At 41.5% G+C, this 27,498-nt stretch overlaps 1 protein-coding gene across 10 annotated transcripts in view; it reads left to right on the top strand.

Annotated features, from left to right (window-relative positions):
- runx2b (RUNX family transcription factor 2b) overlaps nucleotides 1-27,498 on the top strand; it is a 124,646-nt gene that overhangs the window by 55,543 nt on the left and 41,605 nt on the right. The gene's annotated exons all lie outside the window — the stretch shown is intronic.

The following is a 27,498-nucleotide window of genomic DNA, read 5'->3' as shown; positions in this document are numbered from 1 at the left end:
TTGAGTGTTTATATTGTTTGATAAACACATTGCATTCTGTGAAAGAGTACTTAAATGCACAATTGTACTAAATTCAGTAATCACATTACAGTTACAATTATGTCATTACTTGTGGTTCAAAACCTTTTCGTTCTGCCCACTTGTGCTGCAGTTAGCTTCAGTTCGTGTGCAGGGAGGAGGACAATGCTGGAGCAGTCGACGACATTTGACGAGTGTGGATTTGGACATTACTTTTATTTTTATTGCACAAAAGAACAAGAGCGTGATGGTAAAGTGCAAACTGAAAGGAAAGAAACAACTGCTTTATTCTAGTTACACAAAATCAGCACTTTGCAAGCATCTGCAATGAAAAATGCTAACGGAAAACTAATCAGGATCCTAGAGTGACATTAAAGCTGAGCCACGGCTGAGCAGACGAGGCCTGATTTTCGACAGGTAGCAAAGTCATTGATGAGCAGTCAGGCTTGTAGCCTCCAATTCTACCTTCACCTGTTTTTGTTTTGTTTACAGTAGAATCAGTGGCGATCACTTTGAAGTCTCATGGGCTGGTTTTCAGCTTCATACTGTCGGCTTCGTGTTCAAACGTAAAGGTTTATATTGCTACACTGAAATGTGACAGTGTATTTCAGGCCACGTTACAGAGTAATGCAAAAGTAATGTAATGAGTGGTGTTTCTCCAAATTACTGTAACATATAATGTGTAATGCATTCTGTTTTTAGATTAACAACCTCAACACTGTTGATCAGCCTCCATGGGTACGATGAGTTTTTAAAATCTTCTTTTTTAAATATTGTAACTCTTGTCTGGTAATTCTGGTAAAGCTAAATCATTCAGGTCAAATCATTATTATTCAGCTCTTGAGTTAACTGCTTTTGTCAAATCAAGATTGTTTGACAAATAAAAAATCTGCCACACAGCAAGTCCAACAATCTTAAAGTCTAAGTGAGAGTGGCATCAAGTCATAAAAGCGAGTTCCAGTTTATTTAAACAGCATGTCCTGGGGGAACTGACTGTGTTTTATATGGATTAATTCATCATCAGTAGCCTAGAACTCAACATGTCCTTGAATAAAGAAGCCCCGACTTTTCACAAACATTTTTGAAGAGTTTTAGTCTGTTTTATTTGTATATGCAGCTTATGTTTAAGTTCAGTTGTTGAACAGCTTCATGTCTGCATGAAATGACACTTCCGAAGTAACGTGATTGATATTTTTCCTTCCTTAATTGGTGTACATGCTTATATGTATGCTCAGCCCTTTGCATGTGCAAAAAGCTGTGAATGTGCATCTATGTGTTGTTAGATGTGTATGTTTGTGTGAGAGAGTGTGTGTGTGGGCGCGGGGCTGAAATTAAAGAGGCCCCGGGATGAATATGTAGAGCAGATGTAGCAGCCAAGCTCAAAGGCTCACGCCTGGAGCCTATTTGACGCTGTAGGAAATGTTGTCTCTGACAGAAGGAAAAGAGACTGCTGGGTCACCAGGTTGAACTAATAACTGGGATCTTCAAAATGATATAAACATATACAGAAGTATAAATGCTTGACCCTTCCAGAGGAGCGTTTCTTTTTAACAGTATAATGGAGGCTGTTGCCATAAGTCTGGGAGTGCACTTTTACGACTTCCCCATTTAATTTCTGCTCCTAACATAAAGGCATTTGTAATATAATAAATGCCAGCAACTTCTAGGGGGAAAATCTATAATTCACTCCAGTTGGGTAATTTATTCCATTTGTTTAGTCACAAAGGGCTTTGGTCAAGATCAGAGACAACTGTCTTTCGAAAGCGAGCAGACTGGCCGGTGATCAGTCAGTTCCTCCGGAGCAAGAACGAGGCAAACGTTTCTCTGTAGTCTCAACAACGCCTCCAAACTCACGGGCCATTTCTGCATCATGAGGAAACTGTATGTCAGCATTTCATCTCAGGACTCCCACTCTCTCTCTTTTTCTCTCAACTCTCCATCTTTCTGTGGCTCCTTCCTTCTTGGATTCTTCTCTCTCAACTCTCAAAAAATACTCACACATGCCCATAAACAAGCTGGAAAAGAAACATCCACTAAAAAGTCTGTGAAATTAAACCTCAACACCACAACATATGCTAAGCAGCAAGAAAGACATGTTTGATTTAGCAGTTATGCATGCAGACAGTATAGCAGGAAACTGGTGGCTGTAGCCTAAAGGTTAGAAAAGCTGATTTGTGACCAGAAAGTTGCTGAAAGGCTGGAATGGCTGTCGGGCTGTCTCGTACCTTGTGTTTAACCCTCAACCAATCCAGCAGAGCTGCTTTGTGGCCAGCAGTTGATGACTTTGGATATTTTTGCAGCTTCTAGGTGTGAATGTGTGTAACTGTATAAATGAGAAACTGCTGCTGAAAAGCGCACGTGTGGCGCGTTGACTTTCAAAAATTAGACAAAGTCCGTCAACGGCGACAATGAAGGAAAGCGGAACAGAAGGTGCGCTAGCTAATAAACGCTAATTATAATGTCGATGATGGCCGGCGGTGCAGATTAACCAGTTAACAGCTAATATGATCCGATGGAACATAAAATATACTTTAACACGACATCTCACTGAAAAGCCTGCTTGTACAATTATGTAGCCATGATTGGTAAAACAGTGTCCACTGCTACCCAGAAATATCTCAAGCAGCTGATGTAGCTGCTTTAGTTGTTACGTTAAAAGCAGCAGCTGTCAACTGTCAAGCTTGTAAATCTTTCCCCAGATGTTTTCTAAATTAAAAGTTTGGATTTAATGTTGTCCAGAGTTTTAGCTGTCTGTCTGAACCATAACCTGGACTGTGATTAGTGTTTTTTGGCAAACGAGCAGTAATGCAGCTTGAGCTCAGGTAGCTGCAAAAATACAGTGTTCAAGAACAAAGGTGTAAAAAAAGAAAAAAAGCTTATGTAATGAGAACAGCACCTGTGACTATGATAAACAATATGGAGCCAGTGGTAGCTTTTCTATGCCAAGAATAAATCAAGCGTAGTGTCAGATCAGGTAGTGGAGTTCCCAGTACCAGTCATCATCAGCTGATGGCTTAGTCTTCGCCTTTTGTACGCATCCACATGGTAAATTGTTAGCACTGTTGGCGCTATCTAATCTGTGTTAGCCCATTTGCAGTTCTGCAAGCCACTTTGTAATATGCACCTGCTGAAATTAATGACTGCTTTGTTGTCTATGGGGGATTTTGTTGCTGCCTTATCCCCAGACCATGACGGGGCCTCCACTGTGTTTCACAGATGAGTATAGGTACTCTCTGTTGTACCTCTTTCCTGACCTCCTCTGTACACACTGACAATAATTTCAACCAAAAATGTCAAATTTAGATTCATCACTTTACTTCACTCCCAGTTATTGTGTCTTTTCTCCTTCTTTAAAAATGGCTTCTTGACAGCCGCACTTCCACATTTCTGATGATGCTTCAATGAACAGCAGATCGTTGGCGTTTTTCATACATTCAGCTAAAGAAATGGGGACAAATTATGTGTGTTCTTTTTTTTCCAAGAGGCTTCCAGTAACAAAGTGCCTAAAGATACATTTTAAAATTGGTTCTTGGCTAAGTTGTTTGTTATGTGTGGACACAGCACTGATTCATCCTTTGAGTTAGGTGTCTTTTTTTCTGCTTAAATGATTCATGGGTCAGCGTTCAGTAGCTTACCAAACAAAAAACATTCCTCTGAAAATGGTCAGGTACAAGGACTGGCCTGAAAATGAGTGAAAAGGAGCCCATGTCCAAAGAAAAACTTTGAAAGACCTTCAGAAACCTTGGGAAACTCTTGCTGGAGACCACTTTTAAAAATTACAAGAAAGGCTGGCTCCTTGGTAACAAAATATGAATAAATGAGAGATACCTCAAGACTTTTGCACAGTATTGTAAAGTGCTGTTGTGAACACTATTAACTATTATTTGACCTCAGCTGTCTCCTGTTAGCTCTACACCTGTGTGTGAGGAGGAAAAGGGAGAAACTACTGTGACTGTAAATTACAGCAGTTTGAACTGACATGGAACTGGTCCACATAAATTAGATAAATGACACCAGCAAATTTTAATATTTTTATGTTGTGTGCCAGACCTTCCCAAAGTGTGGGGCCCGCCCCCCAGGGGGGGCGCGGAACCATTGCAGGATGAAAAGGGGGGGAAGAAAAAATAAAACGCTTGGACACTGCTAGCACGGGGCGCCCACAGAAATGCAAAGCAGGAGATGAAGCATCGCTGAATATGTTTCCAAACCAACTTAATTCTAAGCCAAAGACTAGAAAATATGGTGAAGCAAATCTTCCCTTTGGTTTCACCTGCACAAGTGCCGAGGTAGGTCTCCCTGCAGAATTGGTTTTCCCTGCGTCTGGAGCAGCGCTGGGCTCTCCAAATCACGGACAAACAGGATCCTACAGCTGTTTATGTTTTTAAACCAAAACCATTTTACACAGAGAGGCATTTTTTGAAAAATGCATTGATAGCAATGTTGAATATTATTACACATACAGTAAAATAATCACACCGTGACGCCTCTGCCTTTCTAAATGGAGGGACAGTAACTGCCTGTGTATATGTAAGTGTGTAAAACCTGCAGATAGTCAGATTAACAGTATTTTGTCTCTATCTGCCATTCTGCAATTCATCTCATGTTTTCAAAAATACCCGTGCAGGTGCGGACGTAGCGTAAAAGAGTTAGTAGTTTATTTCCTTACTACCTGTAATTTATTGCAGATTACTTGTATTTGCTTAATTGTTTACTAAATGTTTGAGGTGCGAAATAAACCGCAATGGAGCAAAATATGGGTGTGTGTGGTTGGAGGATGTGGTTGTGCATGTGCGTGCGCGAGAAGGGGGGGGGCGCGAACATTTTTCTTGTAAAACAAAGGGGGGCCTAGCAAAAAAGGGGAACCACTGGATTAGTTGACCGATAAGTACCAAAAATTCAGTAAATTCATATTCTTGGATGTGTCTAATTCTTGCATTTTACGCTACAAAATGAGGAAAGGTGTTTAATTTGAGCCTGATTTTTGTCTTAAAATTTAAAAAAATGATTCCCATTATCTTCCTCAGAGTGAGGAATACAGATTACTAATTTAGGAATTAATCTGATTAATAATTCAGTATCTGTTCAGTAGTTCAGTACTTTCCAGATACCCACAGCTACGGTATTGCTCTGTACTCAAGACTGTTTCTTTTCTCAGCTCTTTTGGACAGTGGCATTGATGCCCCTGTGCTCAGTGACAGAAACTATTTTGAATGTGTCCTCCTGTCTTGATTGACTGTGTTTATTTTTTCAGTGCAAGACTCAAAACAAAGACAATGCAAGGAGATTCAGACTGGGACGTGGCATATTTGCAGAGGCCCTGAAGCACATTGTGGGATAAATTTGTTTGCACCTGTCTGTCTGTGTAGAGAGGGACAGGGACCAGAGCTGGGTGTTTTTCCAGAGTTTGTCACAGTAGGAAAAGTTTTACTTTTCCTGAGTGTAATCTGAATTGCTTTAAAACCTCGCTATAAATACAGCACTGCTCTACTAAAATGAAAGTGAATGGACTCATATGGCATCACTCTGTGTCTGTCTTATATCATGTATTTATCACTGACCAATTCCTTTAGAGCCCGTTTTACATCTTTCTGCAATTTGTAGCGTGGAACTTCAGCTATCTATTGAAACCATGTGTCTCATATTAAACACTTCCCTTCCACTTCAAATAAATCAGCCATAGTTGATGTTCTAACTTTATTGCAGCTGTATTAGGCTGCGTCATCTCTGTAGATATTCTTTTATTTCTTTGTTACGGCTCCTGTTTGGCTACACAGACACCCAAAAAGGTACACCCCTTGATTCTTCTTTATACATTCACCAAACTTTAATCTCCGGTTAAAGATATGTTATGCTTGAGTTGATTAAAAAAGAAAGCTCTTTCATACCCGTCACTGAGCATTGAAATAGTGGAAGGATCTATTTTAAGGAGCACTGTTTAGAAAGGGGCCGCCACAGCCCCAAGTAACCGCACCCTGCCCGTGTCCCATCTTACCCCAGAGTACCTAAGTCCTCCTGCTCTTCAACCTGCCCACCCTCCTCCCCTGCACTCCCGAAGCTCTGCTGATGCTTCTCTGTGATAAAATAATCTCAGAGGCGAGGGTCAGGCTGCAGGAGAGGATGACACGCCTCTGACTCTCCTCATCCATCCATGCCTTTCATTACTAATCCCCATGCAGCTTCATCTTCTGCAAAACCCCAACCTTATAGCCCCAGCCTCAGACTCAACCTCAGCCCAGGGCCCTGCAGCAGCCAGGCAGCCAGACCCCTTAGAGAGGCACAGGGCCTTTGTGTGGCTGCTTGTCTGCTCCCTATTATTCCCCCATTCAAGCTCCAAATCAAAGCCAGCTCACATATGAAATGCTTTTGAGGTTTAAAGCTTAACTATACTGCGAGTGCAACTACTGCAGCTACGGCATGATGGATCAATACACATACATGTGTCCAGCTCTACGGAGCTATAGGGACAGTCATCCTACAGCAACTAATACCTCTAACATTAACACTGTCTTTGTGTTTCCAAAATAACTACCTTCCAGTCATCTAAGCTCTAATGTGGGCTAATATATTTTATTTTAATTAATAACTACTCCATCTTGTGGTGAGCCGTGATTACGCTGTACCTTTTTTTCCACTCTCAGTTTGACAAGTGGTCAGTCAAACGGAGCGCCAGAGGCCTGCAGACTTCAGAGTACAGAGGGACTTTTTGCAGCTCGATCTTTATTTAATCTAGCGCGAGTGGAAATGAAGTGACAGCTGCACCGCGCTCACATACTCCCCTAACAGTGATGATGGATGCTTTTTGATTCCCCTTTTTCTGATGTTCATTTTGCCACGGTGCCCTTTCAATAAATATTTTTAAGCCTGTCAGTTAATTCTGAAATTCCATCGATGAACTATGTTCGGAAAAATAAACAGGCCAGCCACAGCAGTTGGCCTGGATGGGGAAGTGTTATTTTGTTCGGACTATTGGCAGGGACTCTCCACAGAAATATTGCTTATTTTGCTTCATTTCAGATTCAAGCTTCTGACAGTTTATGTGAAAAACTGCAAAGCGGATTGCCATTTAAACACAACTGCTGTGCTCTGTAATTACAAGCTCCATTCACACAGGCTGATTGGGGCAGCCAGCCACAGAATGAGGATTGTTCTTGAGAGGCTTCTCGTTCCTAAGATCTATAACAAATTGTGGTCAAATTGCAATCAGAGGGGGGGTGGGACGGATAATTTTCCTCATTATATTAGTCATCTTATTTGTATCAGTCTCTGCTTGCTTTTCGAGGATTTAAACTAGAAACCTTGGAATTCCCAGGAGGGCAATTTGTTGGATAGAATTTGGGAAAACACTGTGGTGAAATTCAATGTCCGCTCTCTGTCATATTTCTTTATAAAGGATGTTGCGCTGTAGAAATGTTGACACAATCACCTCAAAAATGTCCTGCGTCAAAACTTGCAGCTTCGTAGGCTGGTTTAGACCCAATCATCAGTCTTTGCTTTAAAAGTCAAGAGTGGGCCAGTGGCCGTAGTGGCCCACAACCCACTGAGTGGGCTCAGTCAAAAATAGAATAGTACATTCCTAACCAATATAACAGCGGCACTGCACCATCACAAGACCGCAGTAAATGGCAAAATTATTGTGCATACTTTCTGAGGCACGCCTAAAAAACCCCACTGTGTCCACATGCACTCCCGCTAACATCAGGTAGCACTTAAGTGTCCTTCGCCCTAATGTATGACTAAACATGCTGCCCCTTCACCCAGCTACCCCTGATACGCAGAGAGGGACGCTGACATGTGCCTCACGGCCACCATAAAGATACCCGGGCTTTCAATAACAGGATATGGGCCGCATTTCTCATTTTGAAAATGTGCACAAACAGCCCTTTAAACTAAAACACAGCTTCTGTTTGATTTTAAAAAACAAAACAAAAAAAGGAAAGAGTCGCAAAGCAGCTGCCTTTCTTTTTTTTTTTTTCTCGGAAACTTTGGCGTGTCGCTGAAGCCTTTTAAAAGTCTTCTCCACTCTAACACCAGAGTGGGAAAAACTCTTGTGTTGTAAAAATCAGGAATGTCGCTGCTATAATGAAGCAGCTCTCTGAAAAGACAGGACGGGAGAAAATTGAATTAATGTTAATATGGCCATTAGCTTACCACCCAGCAGGAGAAATATGGCAAACCTCAGCCGTTCATGCTACCGCTGTTAATCACTTTGTTACACTCCAAACTTTCATCTGCATAGTTTTGGCCTGCAGCAGGGGGAGAAGGCAAAACCCAGAGCTAAACCAGAGATCTGTCTGCAGCGTAGTCTGTCTTCCAACCACGCACTGAAAGCTCCTGGTGAACACACAAACTCTGCTGTGAGGTATCCTTGAAGAAAATATCCACTTACTTCACAGCAACACACAAAGGTGTGTCTGAAACTGGGCTGAAAAAAAAAAGGCTGACACACGCCATCACTCTAGCTGTGTCAGATATCCCTGCTCTTTCCAGTTCTCATGGGTGAGTGTATCTGGCAGTACTTGTTGACTCTTTGGGCAACAAAAAGGAGCAGTGACTTGGACCAAAGCTGTCAAACGTTTTAATTTAGTCTTGATGGAAAACTTCATCTCATGCAACAAATAAGTATTGCAGATTTTTATGTCGCTCGGGCTCTTATTTGTGAGAGAATTTATGGTCTAAATATTGACTTGAAATTGGTCTTTTAATTACCGTACCAGCCTGAAATAAACAGAAGCAGAAGCAATGAAATCAAGCATTTGGATGCAGTCACTGAGTGGAAGAGATGCAATCTTGTGCTCACATTACACAGATCCGAATCTCCCCGTGCCCTGTCGGCGTATTTGTATATATCCTGTGAATCATCTGTTGTCTTTCAGCTAGATCCACAGATTCATCTGACAATGGGAGTAGCATCAACATCAATGTATTCCAGATCTGGCAACCTGATAGCCTGCTTTTCTTCTCCCTGTAAACAGATCATCTATTCAAAGCTTCTACGTTTTACTTAAGACCAGCCCAGGCTCTGCATGTCCGCTGACTGGTTCCACGTGTATGCAGGCGGCACTGACTCGTGTGTCTATGTGGTTGTGTATGCTCCAGCTCTGCTGAGAGGGTCATGAGTCACTAGAACACGGGCATGACTGATGCCTTCTCTGAGTCTTAGTCTAATTACTGTGAGGTGTTTGCGATTGCCCCAGTGACAATCCCGAGCTTGGCTGCTGTGTTGTTACAGCCCCGCCATGATGACATTGTCACAAAACCCAAGTCCGTAAGCTGTAATTGTGCAGGCTTCAAAAACACTGCGCTTCTCAGTCACTGCACACCTTGACGTTTGGATGTGCGTAGGTTGTGGCAAACAGCAATCCTGTCAACTGCCGTAGTAATTGCTGCTGAGTAATGTTCTTGCTTTGGCTCGGATCGCGAAAAAGCTCACCAATAAATCTGGAGGCCATTTTAGGACGTTCGGCTTTGAGTTCACATGGGAAAAAAGCAAAAAAAAAAAAAAGCCCGACTACTATAAGCCAAAGAAATGGCAAAGTTGAAACCATACAACCTTAACAACATCAAATTAAAGCTCCCATCAAAAGTTGGCTCCCGTGGAAAGAGGGCGAGAAGGCACAAAGTTGGCCAACAAAGAAGCACAGTTGGAGGAAATACCCACACCACTGACTGCACAGAAGCACAGCCTCTAGTCATTTCCAATGCTTGCAAAGACAATGGGGATACGCTGAGGCTTAAGTAATAAGCCCAAAATGACTTCCAGAGCAGCAGGGCCTCCTCATTTCAGTGTGGCAGCGATGCGGGGAAATCAGAGCCACGCGAGCTGAGGGTTTCGCGAAGGATCAAAGATCGTGATTAGCCTACACTGTCCATCCACCATTATGGGTAGATCTGCCGCCGATGGCAACCATATGCCGGCCGGATTAACCTCTCCATCACAATCACTACCCAAGGGAGGAGGAGACGAAGACAAGAGAAAAGAACAAGAGATGGAGGGAAAGGGGAAGGAGAGGAAAGCAGAACAGAGAGGTGAGAGGAGCCAGAAGAGACGGGGGAGCGATGAGGAAGTGGAGAGGTAGAAAACATCAAATGTCAGTCATTGATGTGTGGCATAACACATGTGCCCAATATGCAGGAAGGCTTTTGGCAGGTTTCCCTGACCTATATAGTCCGGAAGTTAGAGAAACTGCAGGGCTCAAACAAGTCTTTCAACTTTTAAATGAGTCACAGTGGATGTGCTCTGTACTGCACATTTGGAATTTTAATAAAGCTGATACAACCGAACAGAGAAGCAGATTAATTTCTTAAGCTATTTTAAGGGGGTAGAGTCACCAATTTATTAACTAGTTTAACATTTCATTTAAAACTATACTGAAATGTAACTTCTCATAATCCTTAAAAGTTTTAAGTGAAAGTATTCTGCAGCAATTTATTTTCTGCCATTTTCTGCCTTTATTTCATGCAGAAGAAGACAGAACACAGGAAATGAAGGAGGGGAAAGTATATGAAACAAAGGTCCCAGCCAGATGTAGTTCATGGCCCAGAAGCAAGCCCCTAGGCCAGAGAGGAAAATTTACTTCCAGGGCGCCACACTTTATATTCTTTTATTTCAAAATGAGGTTTAGACTGTTAACAGGCATATACATGGAAAAAGTGGTTGAGCGACAAGCGTGTAAGGGGAGTTATTTATAGTACACAACTAACTGGAGATGGTACAGCCTGAAAAAGAGAGTGAATGGTCCCATTTTCAGTGTTGTGTTCATCCTACTCTTTAAAATTTGGGATTTAGGAGTTATTAGTGTATCAGTTCAGACAGATTGTGGAGATATTCACAGACAGGGTTGTGGTCAGACAGTGACAAAGTTTAATCAGCTGCATTTGCAGAAAAAGAAAATTAAGACCAGCAGTTTTGAAGAGATTGGCCTCGAATATTTTTCCAATAAAAAAGCTTTTATGTAACATTTGATCATTTGCATCTTTTATTTTACAGAACATTAGGACAATGTGAGTCATTAAACTGTTAAACTGAGTGCAACATCATCAGGGAGATGGGTTTTGGCGTTTATTTTTTGGTTTGTTTTTTCCAGGTTGTCGTCAGTTGTTAGGGCTGTGTGATATGACCAAAATCTCATATCCCGATATAAGACCTCTATCGTCCGATAACGATATAAATCACAAGAATTTAACATTTCCTGTAAATTCTGTGAATCTCGGGCAGCTCGACTTGCGGGAAGTGTTTCCAGCTGGGCGTCGTGGACCTGGAGTCGAGTGTTTTAACCGATGCATGAAACGATACATTTTTAGACATAAGTTGTAAAGGCCGCCCTTTTCTTTGTGAGTATTTATTACACAGCTTGCTGCGGGGAAAAGCCTGCTCTAACGTTTGAGTCTAAGGTTTATTTTTTAGCACCTGGCGGCTCTTTCTTAATTCTCATCCGTAAAAATCTGCATCTTTCACGTGATTCAGTTTATTTTGAAAAGTCTCAACAGGATCTTGAGCTTTATTGTGAAAGGTTTATGTGGAACATAAACAAGTGGACACGCAATGCTGTTATCACCGTTGTTGCTAAACACAACGCATAAAAACAGGCGCTTGTCCGTCCGTAGTGTGGTTATATTAAATATAAGAGAAAGAGAGAACTTTAAGACATTAATATAGCCACTACAGTGACCATCAGAACCATGAACAAATATTGCTGTAAAGAGTTTATTTTGCAACACCACGAAACAAACGATAGCGTAAAATGAGACGATAGACGTTTTTATATCGTCATCCGATATATATCGTTATATCGAACAGCCCTATCAGTTGTTCAATTTTTATGGACTTTCTTGTGTTGATTTCTCAAACTCTTATTACCAGGCTGTGTATGGTTGCTATGTTGTTGCACAAAAGTGGTTTAAGTGATGAAATTTCAACTTTATTTTGTTTCTAAAATCTTTTTTTTTTCAATCTCCTTAATGAAATAACCTTCCCAGCACTTACAGTGGTTCAACCTGGAAAGATTCTAAATCAGGCATTCCCAAAGTCAAGACTGCTGCGGCCCACTTAAAAACAAAGCCCACCTAGTCTTAAATGTTCAGTCTAATCAAAATACAAGAGGGAGTGATGTAGTTTCTTGAAATTTTTATTCGAAAAAGCATAAACAGCGCAGGTTGTTGGCTACAAGTTATCTATAAATTGCCAAGATCAATACGTGACCCAAGAACAGTACATTTAGGTCAGAATAAAAGTAATATCACTAACCAATAAATCAACCACCTCATTTTAATTCCCCTTAAATACTTTTAAATAACTATGTAACTGTACATAATGATGTCATTTCTGTTTTCGACTGCAGCCCCACCAGGGGGGCACAGTTTGAGAATCAAAGGTAACAGGAATGGCTCAGAAACACAATTATCTAATGCTTAATGTACAATACTGAGGAGATGAGATTTTAACTAACAAAAACGCACTCCTGTAGAGTCCTCCAAAAACCCATGTTTCTCAATGCGAATGACATTGCGTGTCGATCTAATGCTGATTGGTTGAAAAATGGGGCGAAACAGGGAAGGGATCAACAGCTGAGTTCACCAGGAATGGGAGAAGTGTGAAAAACAAACAAACAAATCAACAAAAAAACATGAATACAGCATAAAAATACAGACAGTGGCTGAAGTGAACACTTTCCATTGCTTTTAACACCCAGTTTCACTTCAGCGCTTTGTAGGGCAATCCCTAGCTGCCAACAGACTGCCAGAACCCTGACCACCTCTGAACCATAATTTCCCCTTAAGTTACAGCTAATCAGTATATTCTTACTCAGTTTATTGACTTTGAGACTCACTGGCTTGTTTTCAAAAGTTTTATCCAGCAACGAATCCAGTGATTTCATCTCGCGTCTCTTGCTTGAAGACATTCCATTAGATTCATAATGAATATTAAGTTAGCTTTCACCAGTGTCCCTGACTGTGTTCACAGAGGAGGAGGCAGCAGTACGTTCAACCAGCTAATCCCTAACCGAACATGCACAGTCAGGTCCTTAATCATTTATTTTTTCACAGTAGATTTTACATCACAGAATCAAGATGTGATTTCAGCTATAATTCCAAGACTTTAAAAAAACATGGCATGAACTATAAAGATTGCACCTCTTTGTATACATACAGTGGGGCAAAAAAGTATTTAGTCAGCCACCGATTGTGCAAGTTCCCCCACTTAAAATGATGACAGAGGTCAGTAATTTGCACCAGAGGTACACTTCAACTGTGAGAGACAGAATGTGAAAAAAAAATCCATGAATTCACATGGTAGGATTTGTAAAGAATTTATTCGTAAATTAGGGTGGAAAATAAGTATTTGGTCACCTCAAACAAGGAAAATCTCTGGCTCTCACAGACCTGTAACGTCTTCTGTAAGAAGCTTTTCTGTCCCCCACTCGTTACCTGTATGAATGGCACCTGTTTGAACTCATCATCTGTATAAAAGACACCTGTCCACAGCCTCAAACAGTCTGACTCCAAACTCCGCCATGGCCAAGACCAAAGAGCTTTCGAAGGACACCAGGAAAAGTATTGTAGACCTGCACCAGACAGGGAAGAGTGAATCTACAATAGGCAAGCAGCTTGGTGTGAAAAAATCAACTGTGGGAGCAATCATCAGAAAATGGAAGACATACAAGACCACTGATAATCTCCCTCGATCTGGGGCTCCACGCAAGATCTCATCGCGTGGGGTCAAAATGATCATGAGAACGGTGAGCAAAGATCCCAGAACCACACGGGGGGACCTGGTGAATGACCTGCAGAGAGCTGGGACCAAAGTAACAAAGGTCACCATCAGTAACACACTACAACGGCAGGGAATCAAATCCCGCAGTGCCAGACGTGTTCCGCTGCTGAAGCCAGTGCATGTCCAGGCCCGTCTGAAGTTTGCCAGAGAGCACATGGATGATACAGCAGAGGATTGGGAGAATGTCATGTGGTCAGATGAAACCAAAGTAGAACTTTTTGGTATAAACTCAACTCGTCGTGTTTGGAGGAAGAAGAATACTGAGTTGCATCCCAAGAACACCATACCTACTGTGAAGCATGGGGGTGGAAACATCATGCTATGGGGCTGTTTTTCTGCCAAGGGGACAGGACGACTGATCCGTGTTAAGGACAGAATGAATGGGGCCATGTATCGTGAGATTTTGAGCCAAAACCTCCTTCCATCAGTGAGAACTTTGAAGATGAAACAAGGCTGGGTCTTCCAACATGACAATGATCCAAAACACACCGCCCGGGCAACAAAGGAGTGGCTCCGTAAGAAGCATTTGAAAGTCCTGGAGTGGCCTAGCCAGTCTCCAGACCTCAACCCCATAGAAAATCTGTGGTGGGAGTTGAAAGTCCGTGTTGCTCGGCGACAGCCCCAAAACATCACTGCTCTCGAGAAGATCTGCATGGAGGAATGGGCCAAAATACCAGCTACTGTGTGTGCAAACCTGGTAAAGACCTATAGTAAACGTTTGACCTCTGTTATTGCCAACAAAGGTTATGTTCCAAAGTATTGAGTTGTATTTTTGTTATTGACCAAATACTTATTTTCCACCCTGATTTACGAATAAATTCTTTGCAAATCCTACCATGTGGATTCATGGATTTTTTTTTCACATTCTGTCTCTCACAGTTGAAGTGTACCTCTGGTGCAAATTACTGACCTCTGTCATCATTTTAGGTGGGGGAACTTGCACAATCGGTGGCTGACTAAATACTTTTTTGCCCCACTGTATAGTCCTGAAGTCCAGAACTCGTGGACCTCACCAAATGCTCTGTCAATCATTTTCTGCAGCCACCTCCAGTTGCTGCTTGTTTGTGGGTCTTTCTGCATTCAGTTTTGTATTTGATAACTGAAAAGTCTGCTTTATTGAACTGGGATCAGGTGACTGATTTAACCATTGAAGAATATCCGATTTATTTGCCTTGACAAACTCTTGGGTTGCATTTCAAGTATGCTTTTAAGCATTATCCATTTACTCTGTGAGTACTGTCCAGTTATGCAGCATGTGGCTGAGTCTGAGCAGGGAGAGTATCCCTGCACACTTCATCCTGCTACTTCTATCAACAGTCACATCATCAATAAACGCTAGTGGCCCGGTTCCACTGGCAACCGTACATGTCCATACAATAACACTGCCTCCACAATGGTTGAAAGATAATTCGGTATGCTTTAGATCGTGAGCCGTTCCTTTCGTTCGCGTTTTACTCCCATTCTATCGCGATATTTCATTTTCCTATCGTTGCCTAACATTATACCGGTATTACCGTGAACGGTATAATATGGCCCAGCCCTACCTCTCAGCCTGGTTGGGGGGCTCCTTGGCCTCCCTCCTGCTGTGTGCCCAGCCCGGAGGCTGCGGTCTGTGACCGGCTCCCGGTGCAGACGGCTCTCTGTTATAATGTTTCCTCACTTGGCTCATGCGAGCCCAGCCCAATTTTTACTTTTTAAGTGTGCGCGCGTGTGTGTGGGTGGGGGTGGGGGGATATATGTGTATTGAGAGTGTGGGGAGTGAGTTGGAGGGTGGGGTGGGCTGCTTTTAACTATGTAAAGCACTTTGTGCTACATTTTTTCTGTATGAAAAGTGCTTTATAAATAAAGATTGATTGATTGATTGATTGATTGATTGATTGAAAATAAGAAAAAGTGTGTCATTGTCCAAAAACAAATGGACTTAATTATATGTGCTGTGAATGTGTGTGCCCAGTAACTAGTCATTAATCCACACTGTTTGTCTGTGGAACTTGTTCTCCTTTGTTTGTACTCTAAATAATTTAAATTTATTACTTGGTCTTGGCTCTTTTCACAAAGCACAGTTTCCAACAGTGACTTGTATGTATGTATGTCCAAAGATCAAACCAAATACCCCTCTGTGTACTGCACATTGTTTCCTTAACATACATGCCACCAAAAGTGAAGAAATCCTACATATGTTAGTCAGTTGTTTGTCTCTCTCTATCGTCTGTCTCCCTCACTCACTCGCCTAATTCTGTGCCTGTTCCAAATTACTCAGATGAACCGATGAGTCCTAAGGCTTAATGGGGCTCTGCTCGCTTTCATCAGCAGCGAGCCCAGTCATCACTACTGAGTGGAAAGCCTATGTGAGCTTGACTGCTCAGGGAATAGGAGCAGGATTAAGTGATATCATATTGTTTAGCAGGGGATCTCCCTCCCTTGGCAGCAGCCCTGATATTCAGTCATGCCTTCAATAGGTGGGTAGTCATCGTGCTTTCTGACTCGGCTCTGTATCTCCACTGGTGATATTTTATCTTGCAGCTGTCATGACAGTAAATTGAAATTAAAATGAAGGCGTTTGTTAGAAAGAGATGAGTCACTTGTATATCATACAGGCACATTCATGCAGTTATGTGACACACAATGAGCATCTGCTGTAGTCCATCTTTCTCTCCTCCAGCTGAGAATGAGCCTGGGTGGGACATCCTTATTCCCTGAGGCCTGTTTTTTTCACTGAGCTATCTGGTGAAGGCTCTAGTTTATGGTTTATACATTTTCTGTGTTGAAAAAATTACTCTTGTTTGAAGTAATTGCTCCAGTGACTTAAGGGCCCTGTTAAGTTTCTCAACACTGAGATCATGTTTGCACATCAGCTTACAGTGAAACCTAGATGAACTTACTGTTGCACAGAGATGCTTTAGGGAAACCTGGCCCTGGTTATAAGAGCCGGTCAGAGAAGATACCTGCTGCTGCTGCTTTCGAGACTTTATAATAGCGGTTCACACTTAGCCTCGGATGACTCCCCCGTGGCATTTTTGTACTCGCACCAAAAGATAATGTCAATTTTAGAGCCCTGACACTATGAAACCTGAACTCCCTGCAGCCTTGCAGTAATGTGCAAGATCATGTCTTGCTGAATTAGGTTTTATGCTTAAATAATACAACATATGACATATATCATTCATTTTGAGTTTTCCCCAAAATAAATGAAACGTAGTGATACGGCGCCTGAAACAACACAAAGACATTGCAGTTGTATTAGAGCAATGGATATTTGTGAATGGGGCGGTGGGCTCGTGTGAATGAGCAGACCCTTGTGTCCACCATTCCTCTCTAATTGGGTGCAACAGATTCAATATAAACGTCACGGCCTTCCATATAATCCTGCCCATTAAAATAAGAACCACCATTACTGAACTCTAATGTAATAAATGTTATGAATGCAAACAGTTCTGAATGTCAAATGTCATTTTTCATGGCCACCCAAGTTTCTGCATGTTATGAAACATTTAGGAAGGTTCACAGAGGATTATCAGAATCCCACAGTGCTTTTCTCCATTTTACACACACAGAAATGGTAAGAGTGGAGGTATGGTCGCAGAATTTAAAAAGGGAATGCATTACCAACAACTGGGGTGGTGATGGTGTGTCTTTTAAACTGAAACATGACTTTGCCACAAAAACAAAAAAGTGCTTTGTCTGGTAGAGTCTAACCAATATAGGATTAGGACCAGTATTTGGGTTTGTTTTTTTTTATATAGATAAAAATAGAAAACAGTGAACATTATTTGCAGCTTGCAGACACCAGTGTGTATTAGAGCAAATGGCATTTTCCATCCCTCTTTTTCAGTGAGCTACTATTAAAGCTAAATCAAAGCACTTCCATAATAATAAAGTAACTCCCTTTTTGGGCACTAAAAAGGACGCTCTCGTTCTCAGACATGTTTGGTCTTCTGTTATTTTGTGTTAGCGAACATCACGTTGCTATAACACTGATATGATGGTACGACACTTTTTGATGAATCACATAGATTTTATACCAGTGCCATTCTGGACTATATGGTATCGTACAGCTCATTTAATATGATGCTGATTTTTATATCAATGACTATTTGAGAATAATGAATTGGTAATTTCATCTTGATGTAACTGTTAAATGCCTGTTCAGGCTACATCTCATGTTTTTTTCCAGTGACACCTGACCTGAATAAAAGAATAAATAAATAGAATAAACATGAATAAAAATATTAAAGATATTGATGACAATTTAAAACATTTCTAAATCAGCTTAGCAATAACAGAATTTAAAATGCCTTATTGAGTGTCGTGAAAACAGCATATGAAATTTCATATGAGATTAAAGTGGTTCAGTATAGTACAGTATGGCGCAAAGTGTAGCAAACAATGCAGTATAGTGAGGGAGGAGGAGGGGGGTATTTGTGTGTTAATTGTTGTGTTAATTGTTGTGTGTGCATGGTTTAAATAAATAGGTTTGTTTTATTTTATTATATTAAAAATGAACAGGTAAATCTAATTAAATGAACAGGGACTATTTTCTAGCACTGAACACATGTATTAATACTTGTTTTAATACTTTTGCATAATGTTCGTCTTAATGGAGAAATTACACTAAGCCAATGTGTGAATGTGTTAAAACCCTTTTTAGAAGTGCATTTATTTGGCCCCCACAGATTGTCTCATATCAACACCTGAAAATAAAAACTAGCTTTAATGCTTTTTAAACCAAGCCTGACGTGGTAGGTAAGAGTACCACATTTTAGAGTGAAAAAGCAGAACTCATATATATTAATTCATTCTCCTCATGCTGTAACTTTAGTCGTGCCTCGTGGAAATGTCTATTCCTGTGGTTGGTTATCCAAGAGACAACACAAAAAGACACTTTAGATCATTTCATCAAATTTCATGACATGGAGAAAAATACAACAAGACAAATATTATTTTTAAGGTTATGACAGTTGACAGTAACTGTGATATATGAAGTGCGATGTGTGAGTTAGAAACTTCTTCGGTTCTCAAATAGAGCAAGGAGTCTTCCAGAGGAAACAGCTTTAAGGATGAAGTGTTCCTTCAATCTATTTTGAGTGCAAGTTGGTTCATTTAATATGCTGGAAAATCACATTTTCTATGCTGGTCTGCAGCATAAAAGTCAAAGAGAGGAAGCTTTAGAATTCCAAATATAGACTGAGGTGGATTTTGTCTTTAATGTCTCATTTCTGTTATTTCAGTGGGATCAAATGGTAATATTTCACTAGAGCAGGAGTCGGTAAACATTACAGCAAATATGTACATTGGATAGGCTGGAATGCCTCTTCAAATGTAGGTTTTGGTGAACTTCACAATCTTAAAAGATCTCCTCCAGTAAAGAAAAGCTTATAGTTAATTGTGAGGCAGTGATGTCTGTGCAGACATAAAAATGTTTCTTCCCCACCCCGACTCTTTAGGGAAGACAGCAAGAGGAAAAACTGTAAATCTCTCATATGCAAGACATTCAACAGTTTAGTCACCCTTTGAAATTTGCCTTGATGAGCAGTAATTGCTGTGCAGACCCTTCCATCTTTTGCACACTTTCATGTCCCCTCAGTGGGTCTTGAATCATGGCATCTCGTGGTCTCCTAAACGACCCTTGGAGTGTCTGAAAAGACCACCAAAAGTGCAAAACTTTGGCACCCAAGAAAGTCCTATGGTGTGCCCATTAAATCATCTAACCCTATTCCCATCTCAATATAGCCACGTATTTTGGAACAAGATAAATATTTGACCAATATATACTGTAGGTGTAGCTCTGGGCTCAGGCCAAAAACACCACTGTCAAAACATGAGTGAAAGAGAAGCATTCACAAGTCGCTGATTATTGCAGGTGCTGTGTCTCCGATAAGGCAGGATATTGATTTTATTAGAGTGGCAGAACTCTAATTACCTCCTGAACAAAACAGCCAGCACTGACCTAAAGCCATGAAGTCGGTCTTTGTATTTTGACTGCTTATTGATACAAATTAGGTCCTTACAAATAACATCTAGAAAATATTCCTGGTGTTTGCCTTCTTGAAATCTGCTGGCCGAAGCACTGTTTGCTAATGAAAAAGAAAAATAATTGCAGACTAAATGTCCTTGGTCTCCAAAGAAACGTTGCCTACATTCAGAGCTTTTCCTTCAATTACAAACTATTTCAAATACATCACATATAATGTGGAAAAAATAAACACTGATAATTTGTTGAGAGATAATTTTGAAATGTTTACGGTATCTCAGTTACATAATGCCTTTTGGGTTGAGGTCCAATTGGAGAGACACTGCTGGCTTTCATTAGCAGCAGGCATTTTTCTCCATCATATTGAGCGATGCTGCCAGAAATCTGTGCTTCTGAAAACATTGCAGAGCCCTGCCAACAAGTAACCCCCCCTCACGCCCCCTTCCCATTCCCGGCGCAGCCAGAGCGGGGCCAGTTTGCTGAAAGGCAGCACAGGCAGTGTGGCACTTCTCCAAGCCTGGCCACTTTGGAAATCGCCACACGCAAGTGCTGGCCTCCCTGACGGTGGCGTGATGGGGTCACCTCTGGGGCCTGGGGTGTGTAAACACACATGACCCAAGACAAACTTTCACAATTCCGCCAGGTGTGCAAACAAGAGGCCGCAAAAATACCCGGAAAAGTCTGACCATGCAAAAACAATATAAGTGCCTCTGATGAACTCCTACAAATACAGGGGGAGAGGCAGAAAGGCTGACCGACCCTGGGTGGAACTGTTGTCAGAGCATGTTAGCGCTGCACATACAAATTCGTCACGTATTAGAGAATCAGAGAGTCTGATGGGTTTGACGAAAGGCTTACCTGTCCTGATTGGTCACCAATGTGGAGCTCATCCAGCCCACCCAGTCAGCTGAGAAAACCCTCATCTTCACAGAAAAAGAGAAACAGGAAAAGCATACTTTTTTTTTTTCATTTTTATTCTTTTTTTAGAAGGGTAGATTAAATCTGAGCGCGTCTACTTTTTGCCTCGTCTCTAAAATTCTAGCTCAGTAAACCTCCCCAAGTGGCCAATGGTCTCCTTTAATGCCTTAAGCCTTTATAGTGTTTTTTCTTCCACGGCCTGCACTACAGATCCAATCCACCCTGTCCTGATCCATTGTCTCCTGGGCCGGTGAGTCCTGGAGCTGACCTTTGTGGGGAGTCTTCCAGGCACCACATGTTGGTTTTGTGTTCATATGAACTCTACTCGCTTGAGCTGTTGGGCCTATGGCACCAAGTCTGAAGGACACAGCAAAACAAGGATTTAACTGCAACCAGATGCAGCAATGTCCTCCCATATCATCTGTTATGCTTTGTGTCAGATCTTCCTCAGATAGCCACACTGCCAGTTGAAGGGGACATGTGTTTGTTTGCCAGGGACTATCGAAGCACTGCAGCATATTCCCCAATATGTTTTAATTCTGGCTGCCAGTTAATGCCCGACCGTAAACGTAACATCTGGATTTGGTGAATGTGTTTCTTTTTAATTGGTTATTCCAGAATTATTCATTAACGACACACGGTGTAACGACAAACAGATAATTCTCTTTAAACTGCCGTAAATCTTTGCCATCACAACATGCAATTTGAGCCGACCAATTTCTACTTATAATGATATCATTGTTACAGCTTACCTCCGCTCACCCCTACTGCTAGACATTGAGTGAGCACGTAGCAGCCTGCTGGTTATACTATTAGCAACACAGATGAGAGATGTCTGCATGTCTGTAAAGTCAACCTGTAATTATCATGGCGGTATATCCACAGGCAAGAGACTAAGTCAGATTTATAGATTTATTCTGTCTTCAAATTAGCATCATGCCTCGGATTCCAGCATTTCATCTCACAGGCTGCAGGAATGTTTTGAGAGTAAGAAAAGGGAGTCATTGTAATTCACAGCTACACATCCCAAAACCACCAACTGCAAAATAGGGCTGTAGAGGCAACATTATGTGAGTGTCGAGTTCAAAGCACACATATTAGAAACCTCATTTAACTGTGGCTGTACCCTTCAAAAGTTTGGATCAGTTTAAGGCTGCGGGGATAAAAAGGGTTTGTAGCTTTGTGCATCGTTTGGAAATAAAGACGGCGCTCTTACAGCAGGCAGAAACGTACGAGGAAAATGAAACTGCATTAGGCTCTTTTTGCCAGTTTAGATCTCATGAATGATTTTTCATGCTGCATGCAAATATGTTGCTACCACAAGGCTCCATTCACAGATGGCACCAACTATCAACATCAAAAACATGCACTGCATGTCACGCTTTGTGTGTTTGTGTTTGAACACGTGCAGATGCTTACTTTGGGTTTTTAATCCTAGATTTGGACAAACCATATCAGTATATTTTTAGATTGACGCCACTGAATTACTAATGACCTTATAAGGTAGTGTTAATAGTAGCAAATTTGTTTCAAACATGAAAAACAAGACATCCTAGTGGTAACTTTTTAACTGTATTTACTCTTGGTACACTGCTACATAATTTAACTTGCAAATCTTATTTGTTTACATATAATATAAAGATTTCCTGTCGCACACTTTGTTGCATGGACTCTTTCTAACTTTCTTGCTGTCGCTTAAAACCTGCTTTGAGTTACAACAAAGCATATTGGAACGTGTTTCGTGCTGTCTATACTGTAATATATGCATTCCTGTGTATTCCACTACGCTCTTAAATAAGCGAAATTCCTACATGTATTATAATCATAACATGATAGGTGCTTTCTGTTTGAAGTGAAGTGTTTTCTCCACGAGGAGTAAATACATTCCTCAGTTGGCTTGTCCTGGATTGATCTCTGCTGACTCAGAAGGAGGATTGCATACCTACCAAACATCTAATAGACAATGCCCCGGGGGTTACCGCTGTGCACGTACAGTCGGCTTTGTGTGGAGAACAATGTTTACAGTTCAGCCCAGTCCTTGGGGTAGAAACACAGACACTCATTTGTACTGGGTTTCAGCAGACTTTAGCATAATACTGTCAGCAAGACGGAAACATTAATCTTACAAGAGATGCAGGTGATAAATATCACCTTTTAAATCCCGAAACCGAAACAGTGCTCATTGTTCTACTGTTTTATTGTTAATAAAATAGGAAAATGTGTACAATCCTAAACACCATGACAGCGTTCTTTTTGTCGTTATAAATCTAGGTTAGCGTGGCTTTGGAGTAGCCCCATATGATTTGAATTTGATATTCTGATATAAATAAGATGTAAGGCCATAAACTATGGTACAGTTGTGTGATTATCCTAAGACAATGCCGCCAGTGAACTCTGGGAGCTGGCCTGTGTGCCTGTGCTCCAGGCTGTATTATGACTGGTTCAAGTCAGCGTCCTGCTCGTACATCTTTCTAAAATTATACACCACAAGGAAGAAAAGCGGCCACTTCTAACAATGTCAAAAATTCAGATTTAGACCTCCCTACGCCTCCCCCCGTTTTTTTTTTGTTTTTTTTTATCTTGTTATTGTCTTACACGGGGACTGAAAGACGAGTCACAGCGTTATGAAATCATGTGATGAGGGCAATTATCCATCACAAAAGCCCCACAAAAAGAAAAAAGAAAAAAATAACCCACCGGCTGGAGAAGACAACAGAGCCTTTTGTTTGCTGCATTGTCAGTGACACAGCACCGAACTCCTCCTCATAATAGCTTGTTTCTCTAGAGCACTGTCTGCCTTTATCAGGCACACTTTGTTCTCCTCAACAAGTAAACTGAGTTTGTGAGAGTCATAATCGGCAGCTCATCTGAAAGCTCATTCAGGTTGGGATTGGCTGTTGTCACCCCCAGATTTGAGTCACGGCCAGCGCAGAGTTAATTTATTCTTCCTAGCGCACGAGATGAATGACACACAGTCATTTCTGTTATTGACATTTGCCTGGAGTGACGACATCATGTGACCGGGGGCGTCATGTGACTCCCGGGCCTTGTTGCCGTACAGTTGTATCATCGGTGCATTGTAATTATAATGCTGACTTAGCAGTTCAGCCACTTGAACTCTGTCAACCTTGGCCTTAGCAGCAATAGTAAAATCTCTCAGCTGTTGACAACTGACCACACAATGACAGGGTTTCAGGCGGCCGCAACTATACTGTACCGGTCTCAGTGGACGCGGACTGTAGAGAAAATCTGAATAGAGTAGAAGCAGGAGCATCACCAAGGTCCTCAGTCATGGTCTTTGGTCTGAAGAAGCTGCTGTAAGTTTCATTTCAGGCCTCAGCGGCAGGACCTGTCCTCACCTTTAACACAGCATGGCATATATAAACCAGACAGCAGGATTTGTGGAGGACCAGTATGCTTTTCATACAAAAAGCACCATGAAGTTTCACAGAGGTGGAGAAATAGCGGGAGACTGGTATGCACGCCAGAGTAAGGAAGATATATATAAGTCAAACTCCATCTACTTAGCACACAAATTAAACCAACTTGTCAGTGAACATTTAGAAATCATCGCTTGGGTCTCAGCGGGCCTCGCTGTTTGAACTGCAGTGTAGGTAGGCACTGTTTATCCTGGACTGGCCCTTGATTAAAATGAGGAATGGAAGAAGGGGGGAAAAAAAGAAGAAATGGCTCAGTCTCTCGGTGGTCAGCCACAGCCTCCTCATCGCAGCCTCCACCAGTGATCTGACTTTCTCCTTTTTTGCAATTTTATGTAATCACAACTCCAAGAGCTATTTTTAATGTGTGTTTAGGTTGTGCGCGCGCCATTCGATATTAAACATTTCCCCTTATTACTTAAAGGCCGACTTTATTTTCCCTCATAGCTGTGACTCCAAAAACAGCTGTCCAGACACCACAAGAAAGGTCCTTAAGTCACTGGAAGATGTAGATACCGCTGCTGGACTCCAAAAGAAAAATATCTACTTTTCATTAAGATTATACCATACCGTACTTCACCAAACAATTCACAAAGAACATCAACATCCTCTTGGCGAAACGGCGTGATAGATTAAGTTTTTCACTTCCATGAGTTTTGGATCCCGTTGAAGCGAACCTCTGCGTGGCGCTCGCTTTATTCTGTTGCTTCAGGTCACCGTTCTGCCTCAGCAGCAGCGTAAGGGGATATTTACGTTCACACCAGTGGCGCGGTGGCCAACAGAAGCTGATTGCAAGTGGTGTTTGTTTCCAACGAAAGCACGTTAATTCGGGCCCGGCCGCAGTGTAAACTACCTTGGCGTTTTACAGATGTCGCCTGTTAAAGTGAATCACTGTACCTGCCTGTTTGCCCGACCGGGCCGTTCTGATGCCTCGCCAGAGAGAGTACACAACACGAGCCAACGGGGCTATTAATAAGCCCTTCCTTTTCTAATACTGTAATCCGTCCGTGTGTGTAATGTCTCGCTCCGGGCTAATTATGTCACGTCATTTTTAGCTTTCGCGACGAGACGAATACAGACAGCCTCTGCCGGAGTTCATTTTAACCCATCTTAGGTATCATTATCCCCCAATATTTTTCAGAAATAATTTTCTTTGAAAACAGTCATCTGCGAAGGTCATCTGCTGTGACAGAGCGAGGAAACAGCAGCACTGCATTACACACATGCTGCGTTAATAGCATGTGTCGTTTTTTAAGCGCGCTCCAACACACGATACCTCTATTATGTGTCTGCGAGAGCTTGTGATAACAAAGCGAGTCCATTTGAAGGTGTGTGGTCCTGAGTGGTAGAAGAGGGAAAGTGTCTGGCAGGGTGGGCCATCAACCACAGTCCTCAGGGCAGACCTTGGCCAGAGCTCAGAGTATGGCCAAGCTCTTCAGCGCCGCACACAAGTATAGCAAGCTTAGTGTACGGCCACCAGTGGAGAACCAGTAATGAATGAAATATTATATTCCACATTATATTTCAGCCTTTAACATTATTACCTGCACATAAAATCTCTCTCTTTTTTTTTTTGACAGCAAGATGTACGAATGTTACAGAATAAAGCTTCAAACTGTTAGCACACCCCCAAGCGACGAGGTATAGTTAAGTATTTCCTTTTACTGCATTTATACATTTATACATAGGCCTGGATGTGCAAAATATATATATAAAAACAGTGTTTTTATGAGCTCTAAATACCAGCATGGATGGGTTTTGCCGTGTTTGGCTCTTCTCTCGTCAACATAATTTCCAAAGAAAAATTCTTCCAATCAAGCCGACTTAAATCCGAAGAATAGCTTTTCAAGTGAGCTTTGCTGAACTGCACAAAGTTCCAAAAACAATTCTTATACCAACAAAGTCAGAACCTTTCATTTGGATGTCTTCTGGATTTGATCTAGAGGGAGTTAAATCTTCAGATTTGAAGACCAGCAGTTTCAGTGCTGGAAAAGTGCACAGTGGTTTTTCATAAGGTGTGTGAACCTCTGACCTGACAGCGAGATGGGCAGACTTCAACGAATCTTTGCTGCTGTATCGGGGGGGGGCATCTGCAAAGTTGAAATCTGTGCAGCCCGGACAGAATTCATGCAAGATATCTGACACTACAGCATCATCACAGTTCAGATTTTCGCCATCAAGGTTGTTTATCACATGCCGTGCCACCCAAGAAGTTATGTTTCCTGCCATGTGAGTGGGGCTTGACATTTATGCTTTACTTTTCGTTCCATGTTTTAGATTCAATCACGATGTGCAAATTATATCCCCATCAAACTGCATGCAATTTACTGTGGCTCAGCAGCACTCGGTGGTGCTGGACTCTGTCCTAAAGTTTAATACTTCTGACGGAAAAGCATCCATTTGCAGTAACCCTAAAAATGTTTATACATAACCTTAAATATTATTCTTGAAATACTTAAAGTATCGAGCACTAAACTGATCCAGATCTGCAAGCGTCTGTCTTTGCTGCTGCACTGCTGTGATCTGAAACTTAGAACGTCTAACAACTGCAGAAGGCTGCTTCTGGGGGTTTTAAATATTTTCTATTTCGAGTGAATGTAAACTGCACGGATGACACGATCGATTAAATCTCGCCACGGAAACAGGTACTGTCTGTGATAGTCGGTGTGTTTGCAGGATCTGAATGGCCCTTCCCTAAGGATACTGTAACATGCGCTGCAACTCAAGAGGCATGTTCTTGTTTTAGACAGCAAATATTTACAAAGCACCGCGCCAAGGAAAATGTTTCGCTGTACGAAAATAAGGTCGGTGGCAAAGACTTGTGGAAATGCTGTTGTGCCTCTCGGGGAGGGGGAGTGGTGTTATAATTTATGTTTGACATATTAGTAGTAGTATTTGAAACAAAAAGGGCTCAGACTCAATTGCTAGAATATGACAGTATGCTTAGTTTTTACACAGTAGTGTTAATTGATTTGTTGACTGTGTGTTTAGGTCTTTTTTTGAGATACAGTGATACATTTGTTTATTGTGGACTTTGGCTTTGATCTAAATTTTTCATGACTGTTGCTTAAGCATGGTATTTAAATGCTATTTTATATGTTTTTTTAAAAACACCCAAATTTTAATGTGCTGTCTATTTTTAATATAGTATTTAAAAGCAGACTGTTAAATAAAAAAAACACTTATTCTAATTTGTTTCTAAAATGTGTATCTGTGTGTATAGAGAGTGATTTTCTCCTGCCAAACCAGGAGCAGTATGGATACATTACAATCGACACATACATTATTAGCAGGGCCTGAATTATATATTATTTTTCTTAAATCACAAGTAGCATGAACAACCCACAGAACCCAGTGTCATTGGATCATTGGAGCTTCTTTGT

The sequence above is a fragment of the Aulonocara stuartgranti genome (genome assembly GCF_965226115.1).
Source record: "Aulonocara stuartgranti genome assembly, chromosome: 15".
In the NCBI taxonomy this organism is placed as follows: domain Eukaryota; kingdom Metazoa; phylum Chordata; class Actinopteri; order Cichliformes; family Cichlidae; genus Aulonocara; species Aulonocara stuartgranti.
The sequence above is the reverse complement of the archived record's forward strand: the minus strand, read 5'-3'. Positions and strand labels throughout refer to the sequence as shown.